The following is a 6,693-nucleotide window of genomic DNA, read 5'->3' on the forward strand; positions in this document are numbered from 1 at the left end:
GTACCAGCTCATGCACCAGTATAATGCAGCAGTATATGCCCCATGTCTCCTCTGTCCTTTTACTGATCCATTTATATGTGAGTGAGTAAGGCAGGTGCACCCAATGCCCAGGTTTATTTCAGTTTCCCCATGTATAGGATTAGGCAGTAGAAATGAGTTCATGTAACACACAGATACATAATAAAATAGTAGGTAAGGTGGACAAAAAGACACACGTACACCAAGTTCAATCTTTTCGGGGTTTTTTTTTTTTTTTTTTTTTTAAAACTGCCAGTTGATCCAGAGGAAGGCTAAAAAACCCATCTGAAGCCTCTCCAATTTGCCTCAGAGGGGAAAAATTCCTTCCTGACTCCAAAATGTAATGGGAACAGTCCCTGGATCAACTTGTACTATGAGCTCTCTCCCATATCCCTGTATTCCCTCACTTGCTAAACACCATCCAACCCCTTCTTATACCTATCTAATGTATCAGCCTGTACCCCTGATTCACTTCCCAGCTCTCCCTGTAACACCCCTTTCCCTCCTCTAATCTCATTGGCTCCCTCCTGTCTGCTGGGAGGAGCTACTGGTGAATAAAGCATCCGACCCTTCCTTGTACCTATCTAATGTATCAGCCTGTACCCCTGATTCACTTCCCAGCTCTCCCTGTAACACCCCTTTCCCTCCTCTAATTTCATTGGCTCCCTCCTGTCTGCTGGGAGGAGCTACTGGTGAATAAAGCATCCGACCCTTCCTTGTACCTATCTAATGTATCAGCCTGTACCCCTGATTCACTTCCCAGCTCTCCCTGTAACACCCCTTTCCCTCCTCTAATCTCATTGGCTCCCTCCTGTCTGCTGGGAGGAGCTACTGGTGAATAAAGCATCCAACCCTTCCTTATACCTATCTAATGTATCAGCCTGTACCCCTGATTCACTTCCCAGCTCTCCCTGTAACACCCCTTTCCCTCCTCTAATCTCATTGGCTCACTCCTGTTTGCTGGGAGGAGCTACTGGTGAATAAAGCATCCGACCCTTCCTTGTACCTATCTAATGTATCAGCCTGTACCCCTGATTCACTTCCCAGCTCTCCCTGTAACACCCCTTTCCCTCCTCTAATCTCATTGGCTCCCTCCTGTCTGTTGGGAGGAGCTACTGGTGAATAAAGCATCCGACCCTTCCTTGTACCTATCTAATGTATCAGCCTGTACCCCTGATTCACTTCCCAGCTCTCCCTGTAACACCCCTTTCCCTCCTCTAATCTCATTGGCTCCCTCCTGTCTGCTGGGAGGAGCTACTGGTGAATAAAGCATCCGACCCTTCCTTGTACCTATCTAATGTATCAGCCTGTACCCCTGATTCACTTCCCAGCTCTCCCTGTAACACCCCTTTCCCTCCTCTAATCTCATTGGCTCCCTCCTGTCTGCTGGGAGGAGCTACTGGTGAATAAAGCATCCGACCCTTCCTTGTACCTATCTAATGTATCAGCCTGTACCACTGATTCAGGGAGACAATTCCACATCTTCACAGCTCTCACTGTAACAAACCCCTTCCCAATATTTAGCTGGAACCTCTTTTCTTCTAATCAGAATGGGTGACCTTGTGTGGAAAGACCTACTGGTAAATAAATCATTAGAGAGATTAAAGGAAAACTATACCCCCAAAATGAATACTTAAGCTACAGATAGTTTATATCAAATTGAATGACATATTAAAGAATCTTACCAAACTGGAATATATATTTACATAAATATTGCCCTTTTACATCTCTTGCCTTGAACCACCATTTCGTGACTCTATCTGTGCTGCCTCAGAGATCACCTGACCAGAAATACTACAACACTAACTGTAACAGGAAGAAGTGAGGAAGCAAAAGGCAGAACTCTGTCTGTTAATTGGCTCATGTGACCTTACATGTGGTTTGTACAGTATGTGAGCACAGTGAATCTTACGATCTCAGGGGGCGGCCCTTATTTTTTAAAATGGCAATTTTCTATTTATGATTACCCAATGGCACATACTAATAAAAAAGTATATTATTATGATAATGGTTCATTTACATGAAGCAGGGTTTTACACATGAGCTGTTTTACTCAGTGTCTTTTAATAGAGACCTACATTGTTTGGGGGATATAGTTTTCCTTTAATATATGATCCCCTTATATATTTATACATAGTTATCATATCTCCCCTTAAGCGCCTCTTCTCCAGAGTGAACATCCCCAATTTGGCCAGTCTTTCCTCATAGCTAAGATTTTCCCTTTACCAGCTTAGTTGCCCTTCTCTGTCCCCTCTCTAATACAATAATGTCCTGTTTGAGTGATGGAGACCAAAACTGTAGGGCATATTCTAGATGGGGCCTTACCAGTGCTCTATACAGTGGGACCCCCTCCTCCCGTGACTCTCTGCCCCATTTAATACAAGTCAAGACCTTATTTGCCCTTGATGCTGCTGACTGGCATTACTTGCTACAGACAAGTTTATTATCTACAAGGACTCCAAGCTCCGTCTCCATTATGGATTTGCCTAGTGCAGTCCCATTAAGGGTATAAGTGGATATTGTTACATCCCAGGTGCAGGACTTTACATTTATCAACATTGAATCTCATTTGCCACTTAGCTGCCCAGATTGCCAGTTAGTCAAGATCCTGTTGCAAGTGCCACATCCTGGATGGAATTAATTGGGCTGATAGTTTTGTCTCATCTGCAAACACTGATACATTACTTACAATACCCTCCCCTAAGTCATTAATGAACAAGTTAAATAAAAGTGGCCCCAATACCGAGCCCTGGGGGACCCCACTAAGAACCTTACTCCAAGTAGAGAATGTCCCATTAACAACCACCCTCTGTACCCGATCCTGTAGCCAGTTTCCTATCCATGTGCAAACGACTTCATTAAGCCCAACAGACCTTAGTTTAGAAAGCAGTCATTTGTGGGGCACAGTATCAAACGCTTTGGCAAAATCCAAATAGATCTACTGCCCCCCACTGTCCAGTATCTTACTTACCTCATCATAAAATGCAATCAAATTCGTCTGACATGACCTATCCTTCATAAAGCCATGCTGATTGCTGCTCATAATGCCATTCATTAGGACAAAATTTTGAATGTGATCCCTTAACAAGCCTTCAAATAATTTGCCAACCACAGATGTCAAGCTTACTGGCCTATAATTGCCAGGCTGAGATCGTAATCCCTTTTTAAATATTGGAATAACATCAGCTTTTCTCCAATCCATAGGCACCATACCAGATGACAGTGAATCTGAGAAAATCAGAAATAGGGGCTGTTCTAAAACTGAACAAAGCTCTCTTAGAACCCGGGGGTGTATGCCATCAGGCCCTGGAGCCTTGTTTACATTCATTTTTATTAAAGCTTTATGAATCATATCCTGAGTCAGCCACTGACTAGATTGAGCTGAGCCATTAGTGCAGTTATAAAGTGAGTCTGGGAACTCACACTCCTCTATTGTATACACTGAAGAAAATAACTGATTTAACACATTTGCCTTTTCTGTATCTGTTACAACCATACTGGTACCATTATTTAATGGAGCAACACTCTCAACCTGCATCTTTTTACTATTAATATATTTAAAAAACTTTTTAGGGTTAGTTTTCACCTCCATCGCAATTAATTTTTCATTTCCTTTTTTTTGCCTTCCGGATTGCTGATTTACAACATTACAGTGTTTATATTCATTAAATGCAGCTTCTGTCCCTACAGATTTGTAGTTATTAAATGCCTTTCTCTTCTTCCCTATTAACTTCTTTACTTCTGTATTAAGCCACACAGGATGATTCTTAGAGCTTCTACATTTACTCCTTAAGGGAATAAATTGGGAACAGCAATGATTTAATATCATTTTAAATGACAACCATTTCTGTTTTATGTTTTTAAGCTGAAAACTTAACACCCCAATCAATGCTCGGTAGGGCAGCCCTCAAGGCACTAAAATTAGCTTTTCCAAAATTCCTGTTTTTTGTTGCCCCAGTATATATTTGTTTTTTGCACCAGACATTAAATGATATAACATTATGGTCACTATTACCCAGGGGTTCAATGACTTGCACATTTGCTATAAGTTCTGGCTCATTAGAGATCACTAGATCCACAATAGCATTTTTTCTGGTTGGCTCCTCAACAACTTGTGCCATAAAATTGTCATGTAACAGTTTATAAACTTGTTCCCATTAACTGATCTGGCAGTACTGTTGCTCCAGTCAATATCTGGCTAATTAAAATCCCCTATTATCATTACATTACCCAAACTAGCAGCCTTTTCTATTCGCATCAGGAGCTTCGCCTCCTCCTCGTCACTTACATTAGGGGTCTATAGCGACTCCTACAATTAATTTGCTGGACTCATTACAATTGGTGAAGAACTCCACCCATAAGACTTCTGCCCCCTCATTTTCTAACATAACCTCCTCCTTTATATTAGATTTAAATCCTGCCTAACATACCCCTCCTCCTTTTCTATTGCCTCTGTCCCTGGGAAACAAAGTATAGCCACTGATATTTACTGCCCAGTCATGTGACTCATTCAGCCATGTTTCAGCCAATCACATCCTATTTTCCTTCCAGCACCAGCAGCTCCAGTTCTCCCATTTTACCAGTCAGACTTGTATTTACAAACATACATTTAATACTGGTCCCATATTGAACATATGACATGTGCTCCTCCCTATCCTTAACAGTATCCCCAGCCAAATCTCCTCCCCCATTTTCCCTTTCTTTGCCCACTATCTCATCTAACCTGTCTTCCACTGAATCTTTTACTGAACCCTTCCCCCCCCACACCTAGTTTAAAATCTCCTCCAACCCTCTAGCCATCTTCTCTCCCAAAACAGCTGCCCCATCATCATTGAGGTGCCCCCATCCCTAGCAAAGAGCCTGCAGCCGACTGAGAAATCAGCCCAGTTCTTCAAAAACCCAAAACCCTCCGCCGTAGACCAATTTTTCAGCCACACATTAATCTCCCTACGCTCCCGCTGTCTCCTTAGCCAAAACGGTGAATTTGCTGTTTTGGACAAACTGTGGACCAGCCCCCCTACTCTTCTGTCCCCTACTTCCCCTCTTGACTGTCACAAACCTTCCTCCCTCATTAGCCTCCACTGCCCCTTCTCCTCCCCCCACTCCACTAGCCCCTGCCAGTGGTTGCTCTGTGACCTCCTTTCCTCCCCCTTGTTTGCCGATGCTCTCAGTGCTGCAAGTTCCCCCCTTAGAGTCTGCAGCTCAGATTCCAAGATGAAAACCCAGTGACATCTCTCACATGTAAATACTGCCTGGAACTGCTGCTCCAACACCACATACATGTGACGCACACTGAGTGATACCAGCAAACCCACTCATATTTACACTGGTACTTACAGTCTCCCAAATGTAATTCCTCACAAATGCCTTTTCGTTTTTAACGCTGCTTAACACTTAATTCACATGCAGCACTCGCTTAGCAGCTCCCACACTCGCTTTGAATTCCCAAGGATAAGGTTTCAACCAGAGCCCACAAAGCCTGATCAGAATTTACCTGATTAACTCCTGCCCCTTAATTAGAAGAAGGAGGGAAATAGGGGAAAAAGTGCTATTTGCTACCAGCAGTAAAACAACCCCTTATTAACTTTTTTTTGTAATGTGATAAAAATAGGATTTTGAATTATTTTTTTTTGGTGATGGGTCCTGTTTAAAAGTTACTGAAACCTTTATTATTTTCTGCCTGGACTTAAACATTGTTTCAAAGGAGGTTCCTAGCACTGGTTTGACCCTTCCAAGCTGAATGGACATTGCTTATAATTTCCTTTTATAAGACTGTTATTAACTGTTTGCAAGCCCTTATCAGCTTAGTCAAGATGGTGCCATTAACCCTTGTCAGCTGTAATGGCTTATTCTCCCTGTGCCGAACGCAGGAAAAATGCAGCATGTTGCGTCTGAACCTGCGTTCGGCGCCTACACGCGCCTGAGTGAGTACAGCCCCATTTGAAATAATGACTTGCGTCTATTCCTGCGCAGGTCAGAACGCTCATGTGTAAGAGCCATAAGACTTGCTGTTAACCCTTGATTGCCTGTGTTACCAGGCTTGGCTAAATCCTGCATTATTTATATTGACTGCTCGATTATCTACCAAAGTGGGGTCTTATATCATTGACTGGCTCCTAAATCTGGGACTGAATATGTACCCAAGTTTCCAATGGTCCATGTTTACTTACCTCTGTGAGAATTGTTTCTTCCATCTGTGTTGATTAACGCCATCTCTTCCCATGAAAATGTTCATTTAATGAAGGATCCATTCTTTAAAGCACCTGTAAGAAGAGCTCATCATTAAGACCATATTAATCCTGTCTATTAATACCGTTGTACTTCCCTGGAAGCTCGGGCCACTCTTCTGTCCATGTGTGGGTCCGCTCCCCTTTGGAATTTATGAGTAATTCTTAGTTACTTGTACCTGAAGATCAGAGACTCTATTAATTCTCAGGTATAAATGTTTTCTTGCTGCTTCATTACAGGATTCAAAGCATTATTACATGAAATTCAATGTCCCACTACTTTTCTGGTACTTTTTAGAAGCTTGTTACAAAGACGCCAGCAGGTGGGTGTAGTTGACCTTTTAAAGGTTTGGGGAGGGTCCTTCTAATGAGAGTAATGGAAGGGACTATCCAATGAGTACTGACATGGAGTTTGTCTAGGAAAGGAAGATCACTGTAAGTATTGATA

Source organism: Xenopus laevis, chromosome 6L, assembly GCF_017654675.1.
Source record: "Xenopus laevis strain J_2021 chromosome 6L, Xenopus_laevis_v10.1, whole genome shotgun sequence".
In the NCBI taxonomy this organism is placed as follows: domain Eukaryota; kingdom Metazoa; phylum Chordata; class Amphibia; order Anura; family Pipidae; genus Xenopus; species Xenopus laevis.